Source organism: Vulpes vulpes, chromosome 6 (assembly GCF_048418805.1).
Source record: "Vulpes vulpes isolate BD-2025 chromosome 6, VulVul3, whole genome shotgun sequence".
Taxonomy (NCBI): domain Eukaryota; kingdom Metazoa; phylum Chordata; class Mammalia; order Carnivora; family Canidae; genus Vulpes; species Vulpes vulpes.
This window is the reverse complement of record NC_132785.1, coordinates 30874432-30897212: the sequence shown is the minus strand read 5'-3', so window position 1 is coordinate 30897212 and position 22781 is coordinate 30874432. Positions and strand designations below refer to the sequence as shown.

Genomic DNA, 22781 nt, shown 5'->3' with positions numbered 1-22781 from the left:
CTTTCACCATTTTAATGTATTTACCCTACAAAGTAATTACTAGTATTAACAACTCCCACCACCACCCTTTTACTGATGAAAATATTGAGGCACAGAGGAATTAAGAAACTTGTCACAGGCTCTAAGTGGGAGAGCAAGATTGAAATCCAGACCATGTAGCTTTGCTGCCAAATTTGATTTCACACAAAGGCAGCTTAGTGTACAGACACAGAAAAGACAATAAACAACAACACAGTAGGAGAAACAGAAAATCACAAGAGAGACTCAGCAACAGACAGAGAGACAGCGCACAATATACAAGAGGCATCCAGCTCCCAGCCATACACTTTAGCTCCTCTTCTCAGATTCACATGGAATCCCTGATTATGTCTTCACATAGGACAGCTCAGTGGATCTGCTCCTTGTAATTGACAGATCCCTAAGTAAAATAATGTGATTCTTTTTGGTACTTTGTAAATACAGTATTTGAAGACACTAAATGTGATATCACTGTGTACTTCTTGTCTGAGGTAAAGATGGGCTCTCTTAAAGATTTATGATCTGATGTGGAAGAGAAGGTAGAAATATACACATGCAAAAGAAATATTTATAATCTCATGAGGACAATGAGAGTATGATGCAAATTGGAGTTAAAGAAAGCTGAATAAACTTAAAACTGTTGGTAATAAATCATTAAGGATTTCCTGAAGAAATAAGGCATGAGCAGGGATATGTTTGTTGAAGACACAGCTTGAACCAAGATTGATAGAGAACATTTTGCCTCAATGGAGAGGAAAAAAAGGCATTGCAGGGTTGGATAGTAAAATCTGTGTGTATGTGTGTGCATATGTGCATGGCACATGAGCACATGCTTTTGGAATGCAGAGGAAAGAAAAAGATAAAGCAGAAAATCGAAATGAAGTCAGGTGTTGAACAATTATACAAGAGCCCAAGCCAAGATAATTAATTTCTCTGGTCTTATAACTATCTGGTATATTTTTGGCTGCTGCCTTAGTTAAAGCATTTAAGACAAACACATTTTATGATCATAAAAGCATTACTGAATTATCATTTTATGATGTTTAATCAAATAATCAAGCATCCTGAAATCAAGTGCCTCCTTGCGAGTTGTCTTCAGGCCATGTTGGGCCTTTCTTGCAGTCCTATGTGTTGGTACATACCAGCCACCAATAATACATATAGACTAAAAAAGCTAATGTTGCTGCTGTCTTTCAATTGGAAATGAGATCATATATATAAAATTAAAACTCCTATACAAGTTTTTTTTAAATTGTTTATACTCATGTCTTATGAAACCAAAAAATTATTTGCTCATGTCTCCCTGCTTTCTGCACTCCCACCAGACTATCATCTATTCATGTTGTGTCATGAGGTTTCTGTGATTGCAAACAGATCAATTAAAATATAAATTTTCAGGGACACCTGGGTGGCTCAGCAGTTGAGCATCTGCCTTTGGCTCAGGGCATGATCCCAGGACCCGGAATTGAGTTCCACATCGGGCACATTGCAGGGAGCTTGCTTCTCCCTCTGCCTGTGTCTCTGCCTCTCTCTGTGTGTCTCTCATAAGTAAATAAATAAAATCCTTAAAAAATAAAATAAAATAAATCACCTTGTTAAAACCTACTGAATCTTTGTTGATGTTTAAAAAAATAAAATAAAAATAAAATATAAATTTTCAGTTATTTAAGCATATTGATTTTGCCCTAAAAGAGTGCTGGCAATGCTGTGTCTACACAAATAACATTCTGGTCCTATCTAACCTGGAAAAGCCTCTCGGGCTGAATCCAAGGAACCACGATGCTAAAAGATATAAACTAAAAGTACTAGCAATAGAAAAAGACAAAAAATGTGAAGCGATTAATTCATAAATATATTCTCTAGAGCAACTGCCTTACAAAGTACAGCTAAAAACCTTTTTTTGGTGAAGTTGGCCACAGCAACTTCTTGCAAGACACGTCTATGAAGGCAAGGGAAACAAAAGAAAAAAATGAAGTATTGTGACTTCTTCAAGATAAAAAGCTTCTGCACAGCAAAGGAAACAATCAACAAAACTAAAAGACAACCTACAGAATGGGAGAAGATATTCGCAAATGATATATCAGATAAAGGGCTAGTACCCAAGATCTAAAAAGAACTTATCAAACTCAACACCCAAGAAATGAACAATGGGCATGAAATGGGCAGTTTGGACAGACATTCCTCAAAAGAAGACCTACACAATGCCAACAAGCACATGAAAAAAATGCTCCATATCACTTGCCATCAGGGAAATACAAATCAAAACTACAATGAGATACCACCTCACACCAGGGAGAATGGCGAAAATTAACAAGACAGGAAACAACAAATGTTGGCAAGGAAAGGGGAAAAAGGGGAGAAAGGGGAACCCTATTGCACAGTTGGTAAGAGTGCAAACTGGTACAGCGACTCTGGAAAACAGTGTGGAGGTTCCTCAAGAAGTTAAAATAGAGCTACCCTACAACCTAGCAATTGCACTACTGGGTATTTACTCCAAAGATACAGATAGAATGAAACAATGGGACCCCTGCACCCCCAATGTTATAGCAGCAATGTCCACAAGAGCCAAACTGTGGAAGGAGCCATGATGTCCATTCACAGATGAATGGATAAAGAAGATGTGGTATACACATATATTGGACTATTACTCAGCCATCAGAAAAGAGGAATACCTACCACCTGCTTAGACATGGATGGAGCTGGAGGATATTATGCTGAGTGAAATAAGTTAACCAAAGAAAGACAATCATCATATGATTTCACTCATATGTGGAATAAAAGAAGTAGTGAAAGGGACTATAAAGAAAAGAGTGAAACTGAGTGGGAAAAAAATTAGAGAAGAAGACCAACCATGAAAGACATCTAACTCTGGGACACAAATAAAGGGTTGCAGAAGGGGAGGTGAGTGGGAGGATGGGGTGACTGGGTGATGAGTATTATGAAGGGCACTTGATGGTATGAGCACAGGTGTTATACTATATGTTGGCAAATTGAATCTAAATTAAAAAATTAAAATAAAAATTAAAAAAAACTTTTTTGGGCCTCTTAGTTCAGAAAAACTACAGAATAAAGGATCTATTTTGTTTCTTGTCAGAATATACATACTTTTCTGATGTTTCCTAATCTTTTCCAAGTATGAAAGAAAATGGTCTGAAGGGCTATATGGGTAAATGAAAATTTATAAAATTACAGATGAGCATTAGTATGTACAGTGTTTACATACTATAACTGAATTGGCAGATAACTCAGCAAGTTAATACATTTCCTTTCCGCTTTTCTGAACTTTCCAGATTTTCTGCAAATAATTATGTGTATTTTGTGACAGAAGAAAACATTTCTAGAATAAAAATTTTACAAAATTAATGTAGATAAGCCAGATCAACCAAACCATATTTTGAAGAACAGTGAACTGACACCATTTTTCTTACTGTTGTTAACAAAGTCCTACATTCAATCAGAGATCTTCCCTTTGCACTTTAATACTTGGCAGCAAATCCAAAGTTGCTCAGCTCAAGGACAAAAGCTAATTCACTTTATATAATCAAACTGGGTGGGTTCTGAAAACAAATGTGCTGAAAGATAAACCTTTGCATAAATCATTCTTCTTTTGTTATACTAAGCTTCCATGAAACTCTGCTGAACAGATTTTAATTTGAGTTTAGACACCAACATCCAGCAGACTATTTCACTGATTGATAATGATAAAACTGAGTGGAAAGGGAGTCCATTTATGAAACAAACAATACAACGATCAATCAAGCTTAGGGCAGATAATATTCAAACTTTTGTGTAGTATTTGACTCTCTAGCACCACTCTGTGGAGACCAGCTAAGCTGCTAAACACTTTAAAATTAATGCCAAAATTATCAGTGCTAAGGTTCAGTGTCAGAATGAGGACTCAAAGATATAATGTGGTATCTACTGATGACCCTCAATGAGCTGAATTCTCTTTGTTGCATGCTTACTTAAATTCTAACATCAAAACACAACCATTTCTTCCTCCAACACCCATCTGCCTCCTGCATTTGCCACACAGGCAAATTAATGGAGATCGGATAGGGGGTCAACACCCCTGCACCTTTTAAGTCCTCAATGGTGACTTTTTGATTCCTTCTACCACCTGAAATTGGTTTTTTTGTTTATTATTTTATCCATTTGGTGTTATGTGTAATTTCATTATTCCTTCAAACTATGTTTATATTGGTCACTACAAGAAGTCTAGAACCTCCAAGTCAGCCGCCATCCCCTTGTAATCCCAATTTTGCTCTGTGAGAAATGAAGCAATCCCTCCACTTCACTCTATCCCTTTTCTATGGCATTAATCACTACCTGACATACCACATACTTCACTTATTAATTTGTCTTCTTCCTCTAAGATTTTTACCCCATTAAGGCAGACATTGCTATTTGTTTTGCTTTGTTTACTAACAATTACCAGTGCATAGACTTTGACATGTAGTAGGCAATCTATAAAAATTGTTTGAATAGGGGCACCTGGGTCAATCAGTCTGGTTAAGTGAACAACTCTTGGTTTCAGCTCATGTCATTATCTTATGGGTTGTGAGATAGAGCCCCATTTCAGACTCCCATGCTTAGCAGGCAGTCTGCTTGAGTCTCTCCCTCTGCCCCTCCCCCCAGTAGGGTGTATGCTCCTTTCAAATAAGTAAATAAATCTTTAAAAAATTGTTTAAGTGAATAAATTCATGGCATTTTAAAAACCACCTAGGAAGCCTAGAGGCTCCCACTAGGCAATTCTTATCATAATAACCCTTACTCCATGTGGCAGGAAGTCAACAAAAGGATTTTGTGGTTGCTGAGAGTTTTTATTCCAATCATAAAACCAGGAACTGAGTAAAGTAACAGACATAGGCTCTGATTCCTTTCAGATAGATTCAGTTCAAAACCTCACTTATTACTTAACCACCATAAGCTCTCACTCTGACTGGTCACAATAAGGTTCTGGATCCCGAGGAACCAGTGTTAGCTCAGAACAACTGTTGTGTTATATCTCAAAGAGCCAAGCATTTCCCTCTCTCAATACAGAGCCATCCCTAAAGCTGAAGATCCCTTGGCAGGAGGCTAGAAGAAATGCACACTTGTGATATCATCACAGCATTCTGTTTTTTTTAAATATGTTATTTATTTATTTATTCATAAGAGACAGAGAGAGGGGGGTGGGGCAGAGACACAGGCAGAGGGAGAAGCAGGCTCCATGCAGGGAGCCTGATGTGGGACTCGATCCCGGGACTCCAGGATCATGCCCTGAGCCAATGTCAGGCGCTAAACTGCTGAGCTACCCAGGGATCCCCCAGAATTCTTTTTCAAGAGTACCTAAGTATCCTTTTCACATCTAAAATTTAAATTCAGATATTGGATAACAGGACAAAAGGCCAAGACTTTTTAAAGTAGGTTCAAATTGGGCCTTTCATTGACACACCTAGAATTTGGGGGTTTTGGCTGATGTCAGTGTTGTTTTACAAATCAAATGTTTTCTTGGTGGGCTGCACATATAGTTTCTTTTTAGAGTACTGATGATTGATCAGCAAATACTAAAGATCTCTGGGGTTCAGACCATTGTGATAACCTACTGACTAGTCTTTTCTTCTCCACCACCTAACCAAACCCTAACTGTCTCCAATGTTAACATCCTGATATGTGGCTTCTGCCACTCTGGGATTCTAATACCCCAATGAAATCGGAATTCACTTCCACTGTGTCTCCTCTCACTGAATTCTAGGTCTACAAAGGGGAGACTCTGTAGACATTTCCCAAATGGCTAGGATTCTCCTCACCAATGAATTTCTCAATGCATGGTTCAGGGAGACCTTATGCCACAATCAGGAGTTAAGAGAATGGACCAATCACAAAAAAGTCACTCTCATTTCCCAACATCTCTAAATCTTTTACTTTCTTCCTTTGTGTTATACAAGAAATGTCTAGGCCACTGTTGAGTCCAAATTCATCAGCAGACTATGAAAAGGAACTAAAATCCTCCCCAGCTGAGTATAGAATTACATATAGTTACATATACATATGTTGACATATTCTTCTTGATGTAAATCACATTCTTCCATCGTTGGCCAACAATCCTCAGAACTCATTCCCCTATGCATACCCAGGGTTTTGGAAATATAAATTAATAAAGTCATGCAATTCCATTGGGTTGACTTTGTAATAGGCCCTGAGGCATGCTTACACTGTGAGTGGGGATTTGGGGCACAGTGCAGTGGCATTTGATGGTTTGAACACTGAGCAACCTCATGCTTCTCACACATCTCCACCCCATGTTAAGACCTCTACTGAGCACCTTATTAGTTAAAATTGAAATTTCTGCATAAGAGACTAGGGAAAGTTAGAAACTGATGTAAACAACCTGGAGCATAAATCTTTGAGTGTTAGGCTCCAATCATCTCAGCCCTGTGGCTGAAAGGGATTACACATTTCTATTTTAGGAAGTGGCTGGTCTTTAGTTGGTGCCTTGAACTGAGAGCTAAAGACTTTGAGTGTCATTTTCATCTATTAAACCATCCACTGCTATACCTCCTAGTCCTTCAATTCCTCACACCCCTCAACTGCTCTCTTGGAGCAATTACCTTGTCTCACAAACTTCCTTCAATGGGACTGCTACTCAAAGGGACAACAGATGATATTTTGATTAGCTGGCTTTTTCACTAATTTCAGTGGCTTCTCAGGTCCATTTTCTTAATATCAACTTTTTTTATAATAAATTTATTATTTATTGGTGTTCAATTTGCCAACATACAGAATAACACCCAGTGCTCATCCTGTCAAGTGCCCTCCTCGGTGCCCATCACCCATTCACCCCTACCCCCCACCCTCCTCTCCTTCCACTACCCCTAGTTCATTTCCCAGAGTTAGGAGTCTTTATGTTCTGTCTCCCTTTCTGATATTTCCCACACATTTCTTCTCCCTTCCCTTATATTCCCTTAAAGATTCAACTTTCTTAACATCATTTTCTTAATATCAACTAATTTCCACTTTCTCTCACCTTCTTCAAGGACAAGTAATAGATTCTAGGTTCCCTCCAACTTTTCTAAAGGTCTATGGGCTGCAGTCTCTCTTGGTACAACTTTAAATAATAGGGCTTTTGGACTCAAATAAAAGAAACCAACCCTAGCTAATTAAAGCAGAAATGGAAATTATTTAAAAGATGCTAGATAGCTCAGATACTCTCTGGAAGGGCTAAAGAAGTAAACTTAGGAATTTTACAGCCAGAAACAATTTCCAAAACAAATCACTTTACTTGTCAAGTAAAGACATCGGGAAGCTTCTGCCAGGCACAGACACCACAGCATGTTCAAACAGCCTCAGTGACTAGACCCTGGATGCTGCCTAGGGAGCTGCTGCCACTGCTCCCCTCAGGAACCAAATGTGGTTGTGCATGCTGTCACCAACCCCATATGTTGTCCAAATATATTCTAGATGGTCCTTGCTTTTTGGTGAGACTAATCAGTTACTGATTCAGTCTAGAGAGCAGAGGGATCTGATTAGCAGAGCCTAGATACATGCCCTAACTGCGAAGAGCCTAGAAAGGAAGTATTATAAGGTAAGGGAAGGACAGTAAAGTATCACACAAACTGATAAGGCACTTTAAGACCAGAAAACAAAGTAGGCAACTCCACAGAATTTACACAGAGTTTTATTCAGAGTAACTTACTGATCAGGGATCGGACAGGCAATGATCCAGCTGCTGCATAGCTTTTCTCAATAAAGTCCAGACTTTAGTCTACAGATTTTATAGTGCAAGGGGATGGGGTTGACAACGGAGAGTGTGCTGCAGTAAGATCCAGGGGTTTGCATGCAGCTGATTGATAGCCAACCTTTAATTAGATCTTGTGGCACCACCTGTGCATCAGGAAAGGGAAAGACTATGTTATCTCTAACAGATTCATGGGAGGCCAAGGCAAGCCTCCCTCCACCCCAGCCTTGGCAAGCATTTCTAACATACATATATTAATCTCCAAGGGAAGAACATGCAGCCCCAAGAGAAGTCATTGAGTGAACATGAGCAAGGTGGGTGGTCAAAGGTGGAGTCACTATTGTCAGCACTCTGACAGTGAGTTCTGGCAAGGCATCATAAGGGAGAATATTTCCCAAACACAAAATTTGGGTTCTGATGCTTGGATGGACAAAAACAAAACTGATAAAGGTCCACTATCCATGCTTTGTAAAAACCGGCAATGGCTAAAGTGACAAAATTAGGAGATAACTTGAGATTAGTGACCACGTTTTATACCATTTTTATTTCCCTACAGCATTACCCCCAACACAAACACATACATATGCAGGTACCCACATACATACAATAAATGAACTCATATCTCAGATCTTACAAGTCACAGTGAAAGATAGTAATGCTGCATCCTATAGCAATGAATCAAAGAATACACGAGTACAGGGTACATCACATTGATTTTGAAGTAGGTTCCTAGAGGGCTCCCACTGATCACTGCACAGTCATGGTATCTTTTTTTATTTTATTTATTTATTCATGAGAGACACAGAGAGAAAGGCACAGATATAGGCAGAGGGAGAAGCAGGCTCCTCTCGGGAAGCCTGATGCAAGACTTAATCCCAGGACCCCGGGATCAGAACTCAAGCCAAAGGCAGATGCTTAACCACTGAGCCACCAAGATGCCCAGTCATAGATGTCTTATTCTGCATTATACCTGGCTCTAAGAGTCCACTGAGCATAAAGGATATCAAATAATCACTATTATAAGCAACTAAAGTAAAATTTTCAACTGAACCAAGTCAATTCAAAGGGAAACACATGGTGGTATCTAGAAATAATATGATAGGAACAAAAAGGTAATATAATTCTTATACAAGTCAAAAAAAAGGAATCACACCAATAAAACTCATTTGAGCTAATAAAGATGTGGTGAGAAATTTTCAAAACACATATAGCTTTTAAAATTTCTTTGCAATACTGATGAGTACTCTTGCTAGACTAACTTCTAAAGTATAAATCTGACCATTTCACTATCTTCCTCAAATTCCTCACAGATTCTCAAAATAGACCCTAGACCTTTAGAATGGAGGTTATCCATAAAGAATAGGTCAATAAAAACTGATATAAATTTTTAAAAATTCCACCTCCACTTATCCAGTGCTTAGAAAATAAAGTTTCTCTACTATCTCTATCAAATATTAATGATTCCTTAACGATTCAACTAAGGGGAGGAAATATGGGCTCCTCTTTCTGTTCCCCGAGGATGGCCTTGGAAAGTCATTTGGCCTTACTAAGTTCAGTTTCCAACTTGCAGAATGAAGAAATTGGACAAGATTCTTCCCAGCCCTAAAAGATTGTCAGCTCTACTTGGCCAAAGTCTACTCGCCCATGCCCCACTCTCACCTAAAGTAGGTTTAATTTCCATTCAACTTGATTGATTAAGGTAAACATCCAAAGGAGATAAAACACAAACTGTAAAGTTGCCAATTCTGAGTCATGAAAGCAAAAAATAATCTAGTTGCTCAGAATTTCCATAATGCTTCATGATATTTTCAAACAGTGTTTAGCCATTAATCAACACAAATCATAACAGACCCAGAAATGGAGGAAACCATTGACAAAATTTATCTAACAAGTCAAAAACAGAGAAAATGACATTTAAAAATTGTGGGTGAATGATCTCATGGATAACTGGGTGAGCCACATGCATTTTGGGTACTGGGTTATATTACATGATGCTTAAATGGGAGAGAGATGCCACAATCTGGATTAAGCTCTACTTCTTGGGTTATTATCTTCTCCCTGTCCTACTCACCATAGCTCCTCTGGAGCTGGAATGATGACAATTACTCTCCCACCTGACACCCAGAGATCACTATTCTGACACTACTATATGTCTCTCCTTATTACAATTAGATAATTCATTCAACCTTCCCTGAGCATTTGTTATGCATGCCAATGTTTCATGTAACCACCAAGCAAATGAGCAATTGGAATCTTTCTCCCTCATCCCTATCACCTCTCTGGCTTCTGCTCTCTCTCTTGTTCTGCTCCAGTCCCACTGACCTCTCTGCCCCCTCACACATGGTAGATGCTTCCAAATGTTCTCCACTCACTCCCTCCCTCCTCCTAGGACTCCAGCCACCCCTCATGTGTCACTCCAACCCCATCTCTGTCTCTACCTTCTCCCCTACCCCTATTTTCATGCCTTAGCCTTCCTTTGTCTTATCTGTGTGGGACCCCCTCAGGCTTCAACCTGGTATTCCCCGACATTTCTCTCTCCTTTCAAATTTCAATCACATCAAAGGTGATAACATTGAGCAGTGACTGAACCTTAATTTTTGGTAAAGAAGTAACTTGTAGAATTTCAAAAGAAAACTTTATTTAGAAAATAATAAATATTGGGAATGACATCTCTGAAAATTAGTAAGTTTTTCAGTGAAGATATAATGGAATCATACTTTATCTAACAAAGACACTGAGTGCCTAATGTATTGGAGGGATAAAAAGATAAAAAAGAGATATTCTTGAGCTCAAAAAGTGTAATGGCATCGTTGCAGCAAGAGAGGCATGATTTCAATGGAAGAAAATGGAAAGCAAGGTGCTATTCCGTCATAGCTCTATCATGGCATTTACTGGAAGGCATTAAAATTATGTGTTAATGTCCCTGTTTTTCCCTTCAGACCATAGGCTAACTGAGGAACCAAAACATGCCTTTGGCATCTTTGCTATCTCTAGCACCTAGAAAAATACTGCACCATGCATACTGTAGTCAGTCAATAAGTGTTGATCTGAATTATTAGTTCTACCCAGAACACGGGGACTATTCATTGGTATATTTGCAGAGAAGGTAACACCTGAACTGGATCTTAAAGGGGAGTTGGAATTTTCTATGAAGAAATAGAATAGCATTGTAAAGTCATAGGAGATATGAAATAATAATAGTAATAATAACAGCTAACATATGGGACTCCTGAGTGTCTCAGTGATTGAGCATTTGCCTTGGTGGTATGATCCCAGGGTCCTAGGATCCTAGGATTGAGTCTCCCATCAGGCCCCCCCGGAGGGATCCTGCTTCTCCCTCTGCCTATGTCTCTGCCTCTCTCTCTCTCTCTCTCCCCCCCTGTTGTTTCTCATGAAAAAATAAATAAAATCTTAAAAAAAAAAAAAAAGAAAGAAAGTGAGGACATAGGGTTAAAAAATATGTTCAAGGTCACCCAGTGGGTGAGTGTTAAGCTGGGGTATGAATCTCAGGGGACCCCCATCATTTTCTGACTCCAAAGGCTATGAACTGGTAATACTATCTACTCTTCCAGAATTGAGCCAGCTCAGGTATCCCAAACAACCCAGCACCTGTGGTCACCATTTGTCTCATCCATCCTTCTATTCTTGTGACTCAACCGTTTTCATGACACAACTCTGTCTGTTCCATCTGCTCCAAGTCTATCTCATCTTTGCTTCTCTCTGCTATTGCTTCTCTATTTCTATTGCTTCCTACTTTTCCTCTCTTCTCTCTATCTCATATCCATGTTCTCCACAAGAGCCTTTCACTGTGTTAGAGCACCAAAATCATTGCTTGTTGGTTCAGACTGTCTAGCATCCAACTCCTAACACTCCACTATCCTTTCTGGGGGAATCTTCTACTATGTAGATATGGGCATGGAACCTGCATCTTACACAGTAACCAGTAAGCCAGTACTCTCTCTCCCTGCCTAGCCTGGCTATGGAGCAAGGATATAACTCGGCCTAGGCTAGTCAGACAAGTACAGGGACAGCTGAAGACCACCCCCATCAAAGGAGCAGCAGTGGGGCAGCAGGCTGAACATGGTGTTCCTTTTGCATAACTTTTGCTGTGCTCCCCACTGCAGACCTCTTCAGAGTATCCTGGTTTCTGCCTCTTTTCTAAGCCAGGTCTTCTAGGTCCCTATAGATATCCAAGCCACAGACATCCTTCCAGCAAATATTCTGTTGAGGTTAAATTAGCCAGAATCATTTTCTATGCTTGCAAACAGGAATCCAACCAGGATTCAGACACCATGTAGTTTTGGCTCTCACATCTGAGCTGCCTTTGGCTAGGGCCCTTACATCTGCTGCCTTTGGCTACAGCCCCTATCCATAATACAATCCCTTGAAGCCAGGGTGGCCACATAACTGTGAAAACATGGCAGCTTCTGTCAAAGGAGCCACCTGTGGCCTCTGTATTCAGGAGTGAGCTGGGAGCTGTCACTTGGACTCTGATGGACCCTTAATCAATACTCTGGGAGGCTTATATGCTGAACAAATTGAGTCATTGACTGGTGGGAGACTGAAGATGTATGCAAGAGAAGAGAGAAGGGTTGAATAAGGGCTCTGAAAGAAAGGGGAGTGAGGTGGAGGGACTGGTCTTGGAAAACCAGAAGAGTCTCCTTGCTCCCTACCCCAACACTGCTCTTGAGATTGCAAATGTAGGTGTGTTTATAGAGTGAAAGGAACTTGAAGGAGTTCTTGTAAATAGAGTCTACTTCCTCTGTGAGGTAAGAGCCAAGGTAATCTGGTGATAGTGACTGCAGGGAGTTGTGGGGTGGATTTGAAGAAAGGGATGAAAACTTGGAAAACCCACAAAGAGAAACTGGAGAGATGGCCTACTGGGAACTGACAAAAGGACCACTGAGCTGCTTTGAGGAACTGTTTGTATTTGCATTCATTAATAGCAATTAACTACTCTATAGACATTTTTTTGAACAAGGATTCAGACAAAGGATAGCAACAAGCTTTCCCTGAAACTTTTTCAGGGCAAAAACAGGGACTTGCAAAATCTAGCAAATTTCACAAAACAGAAAAACCTTTAACCTAGCTTCTCAATTTTGGAATTTTGCAACTCTGGTTCAGAGTGAACTCCTTTGCTATACTGGAAGGCAATCATTGTTGAACAACAACAAAAAAAGTATGAAACAAAAGATGGGGATCCCTGGGTGGCTCAGCAGTTTGGCGCCTGCCTTTGGCCCAGGGCGCGATCCTGGAGTTCCGGGATGAGTCCCACATCAGGTTCCCGGCATGGAGCCTACTTTTCCCTCTGCCTGTGTCTCTGTCTCTCTCTCTGTGTCTATAATAAATAAATAAATAAATAAATAAATAAATAAACAAACAAACAAATCTATCTTTAAAAAAAAGAAATTTTTTCTTAAGGAATCTGGATTCTGCCTAATTCAGTTCTTTTTGAGATTAAAAAGTTGGTCCACTTTGTATACAAAAGTACAAAAGAAAATTTAGATAAAAGCTGTTAAGGGCTTTTATAGAAATATTAAGCAGTGATAGTCATATTGACAAGTTTCTTCAAAGTGGCCACCAGTATTGGAGATAAATGTAACCACCAAAATGATCCTTGCTGAAATTCAGTTAGATAGTGGAAAGTTCATCTCTACAATCTGAAGAATAACATAGCTTGGGTGTGGTTATGTTTGATGATTCAGCACACTGAATTAAATCTTAAAATGCTCTGCCTGCTGGTTCTGGTAACCAACTGAACTGATACATAAATTGCAGACTGTATTTTAGATTGCTAGTTAGATTCATGAAGTAAAGATGTGCTTCTGACATGTTATAAGAAAATGAACAATCCCTCTGCATCGTTTGGCATATCCTAAAAGTCGACAGCATCTGGATAAAATTCAACATGTAATTTTAGCTTTTGTCACATTTTGAATAAAAATAGTTGGCTGAACAACTACCTATTTAAATTATTGAAAGCTGGTGATTACAAATAAGCATCCTGGACAATAATTAGAGTGGCAGTAGAAATGATTCAGAGTATGAAGAGCTTGGATAGGATTCCAGAAGTAGTTTTCCCCCAAATTGAATGGTGCAGACAAAAGCAGTTTGTTCTTCAAAAAATAAGTATTCTTAAACTATTGCATTCGTTGATGGAGGCTGCACAGACATGGGTTAATTTACTTAACATTTCAGAGATTTGGGGTTTTCAAACTGCAGCAAAGATGAAGCAAAATAGAGATTAAAATTCATCATTATTTTCTTGTTCTTTTCAAACATGAAAGCATCACATTCTTAAAGGACAACTCCCAGCACATAGGTTCTTATTTGAGACATGGTAAAGAAACAAAAAGATAAACTCTTTTTTTGAAACATAATATGATTCCAAACAGCCACTAGAGGACAGTCAAAACACTGGGGATGTAAGTGAGGCAAGTCCTTAGCTCAGTAGCTTCAAATGAAAGGATTTTTTAAAATATTTGATTATTTAGAGAGAAAGAGATTATTAAAGAGAGAAAGACAGAAACAGACAACAGAGAGACCAAGACAGAGAACAAAGTACGTTCTTGATCACATTAATGTAACAATGGGAAAAAGCAGTAAAAATGTCCCACAGGCCTGCCAGGATTTTTATTGGCACACATTTCCAGGACAACGCAATGACAGCATGACGTCTGACCCATGCCTTGGGGACAAGAGTTGTAGGACAGTGATTCAGCACAGATGACGTAATGAGGTCAGTTCCCCAACACACTGTGATTTTAAACACTGCCTCCAAAACAGCCAAAGATCAAGGATAACTACCCAAAATACAAATCACTGGCATCCGCCTTATGGAATATTCGCAGGCAGCTGCAGTGGTAGGTCATTCACTGTATGTGTGTACGCGCTTTTCATCTAAGTGATGTCTTTTTAGATTCCAAAGTTGGAATTATTACTTTTAAAAAAAATTCCCATGGCTCCATTTAACCCACGCTATTTGTGGGAGGTGAGGAAGAGATGACTCACATGATTGCTAAAATGCTTGTGAAAATGCAGATAAAATGGTGACAGACATGGAAGCATTCAGCTCTTATTCTTTAAAAATCTTTCCAAAAAGAGAATTGGGATGGGAGTGAGGAAGGCATGAAGAGAAATCAATCCTATGCATTATGAAGATTCTCAGACCTCAAGGCTTAAAAAGTAATTAAAGGTCCTTAGCATCTACTATTTTCCATTATTTCTAGTCTATAATTCTTCTCTTAGCCATTTTAAATTAGAAAAATCTGTATACTGTGATGTCATATTCAAGAAGCTTTCCAAATCAGCTACTGCTAAATTAACCGTAGAAATGTGGCTATAGATCTAGTCTGCAAATGTCAAAGGGAACTAAAGAAACTTCTAGGCCTAAGTGAAATGAATAAAGACAGAAGTCAGGGCCCACACATTTTCATGTCCTGAAGCAGAGCTTGGCCAGCCTTTGTTGGGACTTCCGTGAACAGTACCCTCGCCCCTTGGAGGAAAAGGCATTAAGTAGTTTGAACTGACACAGTGGGAAATAACTACATCTTTGTTCCTTCAGAGTGAGAAACTAATCTAACTGTTGACAGTGAAAGGGAGGAAGTGTGATGCTTAGATCCCAGATACTTAGATCTCCAACCATTTATCTGAAATATAGCTGCGATTGATTTATTGAACATATTTACTTACATTTTTGTAAATACTTATTTTTCAAATGAATGCACAGAAAATCAAATCATTTAACCTAACATAAGACATTTTACACTGAGTCTTCTGACCACATTTTATCCAAATCTCCTCTCTAATCATTTATTTGATCCTGGGTTTGCCTTTCCTTTCACTTTCATAAAGCAGATTCATACAGGGGCAGTAGAATCAGGCATGCCTTAAATATTTGGCCCTTTGGGTTCACTGGAGTCATTCTATTTACTGTAAGAGACAGGGGAATTTGAATTAGTGATTACTTAGATTCCTTAAGAGGCCTTCAAATGCTGCAGTGGTTCTGAGTACCAAAGTATTTTTGTATATCTGGTTTTACTGCAGGCTAAGAACCCAGACTATAACTATGTAACTCACAGGACAGACTGAAAAATAAATTAGTCATAAACAAAGGTAAAAGGCCAGATCCTAAAGTGTCTGTAAGTTTGAGATTTTTAAGTACATTTCAAATATGTAGATTCCTCTCTGAAACTTCCATAGTCTCACCAGGAGAGATATGCACCCCTGCAGTTCCTAATTGTATCTTTCAGATGGCCCTGTCCATCTTATATTATAGTTACTGTACATTCCTATAAAGGAAGGGTTTTATCTCACACACCACTCAATTGCCCTGATTGTCTTGCACATTTGTAACTCAATAAATATTGACCAGATGAATGAGATTGCAAGGTAGAAAGTAAGCAAGAGATGGGCCTCACCCAACACATCTTCCTGGGCATGTTCTTTGCAAGGCAAATTAATCTTCCACCCAGAGGCAAGGCCCAGAGATACCATGAATGGCTCTCCACTTTGCTCCCAGGTGTTAGTGCTGCCTCAAGCCACGCCTTCCAGACTCAGGAGCTGTTCAGCCTCCTTTGTAAAAGATAGTCAACTTTGAGGTTCTTGAACTGCTGGACAATGTTAATTGATATTCCTCAAAAGGATGTATTGACTCGGTCATGTCTTACATAGCATCTCTCATATTGGAGGTGCTCTGTACAAGAGGAAGGAAGGGAAGAATGATTATATGGAAAGGTATTACGCTCCAGTTTCCTAAATATGGAAAAAAATTTCAGAATCAAATCTGCCAGACTGCTGGTGTAGTCTTGTTGTTCTGCTCCGAGCCCTTCCCATCCCTTCCATTCTCATACTCAATAATGCCATCTGAATGAGTCATATAGCTCCCATGATGGTATTTTATAAAGTTGCATGTTTTAGGAAGAAGTTGGGTTCTTTGATCTTTAATCTGGTTTGTAGCTATGTTTCTACTTAGTCTCTCCAGGTTCGGCTCTTCTTCCCAAACCTCCTCCAGGTTTTGGTGTTTGTGAAATTGCTATTCTTTCATTATTTTTATTTTTATTTTTTTCTTTCATTATTTTTAATATGTGCTCCATCAGAAGCCTATGGTACTCTTGTACAAGGAGCTAATGCTGATAGACCAAGGGGTAAGCTAGTATAACCAAAATAATAATAATAATAATAATTAAGCCTGATGCCAAAAAAAAAAAAAAACAGTGAAATGAAATGCTGCCTGTTTACTTTTTCATAGTTGGGCGGAAAATCTCAAAATTAAACGGACTCCATTGCTTAACAAAACAGCACTAAAATGGTCATAAAAAATAAGTGTGGGTGTGTTTATGTACTAAGTAGGATTTGCCCTCTCCCGTCCCTCCCTCCTTTCTTTCTCACTCTTTCATTTGTTCATTAATTCTTTCATGACGACACATGTAAGCAGATCAAACAAAGAGTCTTTTCTTTTTTTGAAAACATTAAAAATGAGGAAAGGAGTCAGATATCCCTCAAAAATGGCAAAAAGTGTGATTGAGTTGTCTTCAATGGATACTATAATATTCCTAATTGTTTTGTCATGAGAAACATTTACTATTTTGGCAGGGTCACAGTTTTGGTATATTACCCATGTATATTTTAACCTTCAGTGTAATTTCATATATTTGACTTCATTTCCTTAACTCTGAATGTCAAAATGTAATGGTTGTTTACCAATAGTAAGAGTCTTTGAAGACTTTGTATATACTCTTTATGGCTGCCACACTTTATCTTAACATTTTAATTAGAGTTATTAGATTAATAGAAACATGGCATCTGTGCCAACAATGAGTTAGTTGTTCACCAAATGATTTTTCCTTTCTTTCCAAGTACACTGCTGGATGACATGTCATAGCCACTTTTCCAATTGGATGTAGCTTTGTGACTGGGTGTTGGTCAATGGAATATGAATAGAATGAACAGTTTATGAATAGTCATTTACTACTTCCAGGCTTCACATACACAGTTCTCTCTTTTTTCCCCTTGTACCCATTGACTGAGAAGTCTAAGGATTAAGAAAAGGATCTAAAGTCTACATTGCTGTTTGGAGGACAGTCACCTAGTAAAGCCAGCCAGCCAGCCAGGCTAAAATGAGTGATAAACTTTCATTTTGGATTTCCAATCCAAATTTCAAACTTTAAAATTTTCACATTCTGTGTCACAGCTGTTGGCCTGATCCAACTAATACATCAGTCTGAGAAAAATAATGTTTTCTAAAGATATTCATGGATAGGAGCTGGAATGGGAAAATCAAGCTACTGGGAATTGGTGTAAATATAGAAACCTGCTGTTTTCTCTCTCTCTCTCTCTCACTCATTCACAAAGCACCAGACTAACATATGGTAGCCATGACAAAGATATTGTGAATATTCAATTCAATAAACATTTAGTAAGCAAAACTATGTGCCAGAAACCAATACAAAGGGTCATCTTTAGTTAAGGGCAGAGAGCCAGAAAACAACACAATGTAATAAGACAATTAACTAAAGGCTTTGGTGGAGAGAAATAAACAAGACATGAAGAAAAGGGAGAGAAAGGAAGATGGACACCAGAAGAAGGAGGTACAGAATGGACATAGGTAGCAGAGCTTGGAGAGATTCCTTGAAGTACTCCAGAAAATTTTCAGGGGACCCTGGGGTCTGGCCTAGAGATAGGGAGTAAATAATAAGCATCAAATCTTAGATTTGATACCTTCAGCCTTCTATTCATCCTTCTCCATCTTCTTTAATCTTTCCTCATAAATCTTAATTTTTCAACCATGTAATCATCATTCCATTCCCTTTGCTCTCTTTTAAAATAAGTAGGCTATTTCTTGCCTTATATATATAATTTCCTGTTTAGTCCTTTAAACTGTATTCAAGATAAAAGACTAACCAGAAGAAGCACATACCTCTGCATACTTTAGCAAGCTATGCTCCATAGTTATACCTCATGGCACATCCCAGGTATCTGGTGGGAATCTTGGAAGGACTGTCAAACCAATCAAGCACTAGCAATTTCTGGATCCTTTTCTGCAATGGTGAAGCACAAACCACCATGCAGAGTCTTAGATTTCTATGTGATACTTTTGGTAGGATAAAAAAAAAATCCTGCCTTAATTGTTGTGATTCTCTGTAGTTGGCTGCTACTGAGCAAGGTTGAGCAATCTATTTCTCTGAAGGGAACACCCGTCTTTCTGGGAAAATTTAGGCACATTCCTTCCTAGAAGAGAAGGGAAAGACTAAGTGGCCTTTGACAGAATTTTAAGACCTGTCTAAAAAAGTGACATTTCACAATGATAACATGGTGTGGCAGTGAAAATCTTGATTTGACATTGCCCACTGTCTCCAAAAGATTCACAGTGTTTTTGCACATAAATCATCTCATCCAAAGATGCTTATTTTGGTAATAGCCTCACTTGTAGCACCAGGTAAATCTGTTCGAGGCTTTCTGGGAAATACTGCAGGCTTAGAATTGGTGCTTCCATTCAGGAAATATGGAGATATTGGCTGGAATCATAATGTTATTGGTTTTGAATCAAAGGGCCTTGAGCAGACTAGGTAACTGCCCTCTGCATCTTAGTCTGTGAAATGGGAATAGGTCAGTAGATCATATTCTCTTCCCTTCACTCCTTTGATTTTTATCATTCTCCCCAGGAAGTCAAGGTGGGTTCTTTTTGTTTCCATCCTCACCCTCAGTGGTGAGGGATCTTTTAGCATAGTATTCAGAACATTCCTGACCTCCCAATCTAAATTAAACATTCAGGTCCCCATCGTATTGCTCCAGTTCATTTTGGATGCTTCCTAAGAATAGGAGATACAACGTAAAGAGAACTTACTAACATAAGTAAAAACTAGTACAGCAATGCAAAGTTAGGACTGAAGAAGAGGTTAGAGGATGACATGGAAATGAGGATGAGACAAAAGGGATCAAAGGAGGAAGGTCTCTGTGAGCCCCTGCTGAGAGCAAACTTGGCAGGGACTGGAAGGCAATCAGGGGGAGCAGGATAGAAACATCTGAATTTTCCTTTGAACTTCAAGGATATTCTGAGTAGATGTGAGTAAGCCTGGAGCGATTCTCACTGGAATTCTTAGCCATTGGAATGGAATGAGGTGTTACAACTGTGATACTTATTCCCAGTGGTGTTGTAAGGATTAAAGTGGGTTCATGTATGTAATACCCCGGTACCCTAAAAAAAATTTTAATAAAAAAATACCATGATATCCTGATAAGAGTAAGCAGTGGCCTCAACTCCTTGGATTCCCTTCTTTGCTAGGCATCTTCAGCATCTTCTCTCCCCTAATTATTTCCCATCAGCATTCAGACATGCACTCATAGCTCCTATCTTTTGAATAATCTCTTTGTCCCTGATTCTATCTCTGTTTATCTCTGTTTCTCTGTTCCCCCTCACAACTAAGCTTCTGGAAAAAACAATCAACCAAACAAACAAAAAACCCACCCCACTCCATCACTGATTGACCTACCACAATCCAGCTACAGAAACTGTTCTTGCTATGGCCAAAAGTTACCCCTTCGTTGTCCAAAACAAGGAGCCATTCAGACCTCTTCTCTCCTACCTCTTTGCAGCATTCACATTTGTGAGCATCTACTTCTTAAAACCCTTTCTCATGGATTTTTAATTTTTTTATTTTTATAAATTTATTTTTTATTGGTGTTCAATTTGCCAACATATAGAATAACACCCAGTGCTCATCCCGTCAAGTGCCCACCTCAGTGCCCGTCACCCAGTCACCCCCACCCCCCACCCACCTCCCCTTCCACCACCCCTAGTTCATTTCCCAGAGTTAGGAGTCTCTCATGGATTTTTTGATAGCACACTCACTGGGTTCCTCTCCTACCAGTCTGGCCACTCCTTCTCACTCCCCATTGTTGAGTTAACTCTTCTATCTAATTTTTAAATGTTTAAATTTTCTAACAAGGCTGAAGGTCAGCATCTGACCTTCTTCTCTATCTTTATTAAGTATTCTCACGCATTCCTATGCTTTAATTCCACTATGTTACAACTACCAAATTAATAGCCTCCAAATTTATATCTCATTTCAGATCTTTGTATCCAAATGTCTACTTGACATGTCTAATTGGACATCCCACACTTAATGTGCCTAAAACAGAAGAACACTTGCTCTCTCCTCACCCCAGCCCAAACCAATACCCACTTCTTCAGTCTTCTTCATCTTGGCAAGTGACACCTCCATTCACCCAGAAAAAAACAAGCCTCTCCTTCAGCTGCTGTGGCCAATCCATTACTAAACCCTGCCAGTCTTCTCTCCAAATTAAATTCTTACTCCATCTCTTTATCTCCACTTCCTCCACTTTGGTCTTTCCTCCATCATCTCTCATCTGAAATGCTTTTTATTTTCTTGCAATTTTGCACAACTCCAATTCATTCTTAGAATTTCTATTATATCCCAGAATGATAATTTAAAAATTACATTTGATTATATCACTCCGCACCAAATAGAATAGCATTTGTGTTTTCTATGGCCCATTCAGAATGATCTAGCCTCTACTGCTTCTAAAGCTGCATCTCATCTTAGTTTCTTATCCCTTCCCATGCACCAAACATATAGTCTTTTTCTATCTTTCATGTTTGTCAAGATTTTTATTACCCCTGTATCCCTGTACCAATGTATAACCTGTTTCTTCCAGATAGGAAATTTTCTCCGTCCCCTTCATCTGTCTACTCCTAGTAATTCTTCAGGTTTCCATGCAAATATTCCCTGATTCATCAACCTAAATTAGACCCTCTTCCATTTTCCTGAATTCTGTTCTTTTTTTTCATACCATCTGACACAAATTGTAATTATATACCTGTACATATGATTATCTATAATATTCATCTACAATTATATATAGCATATATTGAATATGTATATGATATATTATATATAATATTACCTATTATTATATATCTGGTATGTTTAAATATATATAACATACAGATATACAGTTAGATAGAGAATTACGTCTGTAATTACATAGTTGTACATGTGATTGTTTCCTCAACTAGACAGCTGGATTATATATGTCTCCTTTGCTATTGTATATCTCACCTCTAGCAGAGTGCTTGACACAATATGTATACAATAAATATTTGTTTCGTGAAAGAATATCATTACTCAGTAGTAGTGACACAAATATTTATAGTAGTATAGACTCAAATCCCTTTTCTGAGTCCCTTATAGTCAGAGGTGTTCAGGAATACAGAAATATTCTGATTTTTGTGCATATATCACATTATGGAATACTCCCGACAGGCTCTAGGGTAGCATCTGTAATAAAACACTATTATTTCCACAGTTCAATGTACAGGCATTTATAATAAGTAGAACTAGTTAAAGCTCTAAATAGCCACATCAGATCAGCTCCACTAACATCATCAATGAAGTCGTGAAAACAAAGCCTGAGTTTTCAGAAGAGTTATGGATATAAGAATTGCCTATAAGAATTGAGGAGCTGTCCTATCTTTGCCATAAAAGCTGGCTTTCATAGGAAGTGCCACAGAGAGCTCACTATTACCATGTGAAAAAGCATTCGTCATTTACTCAGACTGACCCAAAATAAATTCGAACAATTCATGGGGAAATAACTGACTCCCCAATGGACTCCAAACATACAGCCTTTCCACAGTGAAATTTGTTCTCACTGATATAACCATCTCCTGGGAGCACTTGAAACTACATTTTGGAACAGATTTGGGAGGAAAAAATTATTATAAGGAATCCTGTCCAAAGGCAGGGTCAAGGATGCCCAAGATGTAATTAACAATAAAAATTCTGTCTCACCCTTCCTTGCCCCTGCTGACACTCATGACTTACATGACTTCTCTGCTAATAACTTTGCTGAACTTTCAAGTGTCTCTGTGTTTATATTATAAATGCTTTTCCCTTAAATTCAGTACAGTGTTATAAGTTATTAGTTATTCTTTGTAATGGTTATTGTACTCTAAATTATTTTATCTATAAAAGAATTAAGCATTTATGAAAATTTCTGCCAAAATGTAATAACAAACTTA

General features: G+C 38.5%; 1 protein-coding gene across 11 annotated transcripts in view; it reads right to left on the bottom strand.

Moving 5' to 3' along the window:
• The window catches only part of SCEL (sciellin), a 294897-nt gene that overhangs the window by 142902 nt on the left and 129214 nt on the right, over positions 1-22781 (bottom strand). The gene's annotated exons all lie outside the window — the stretch shown is intronic.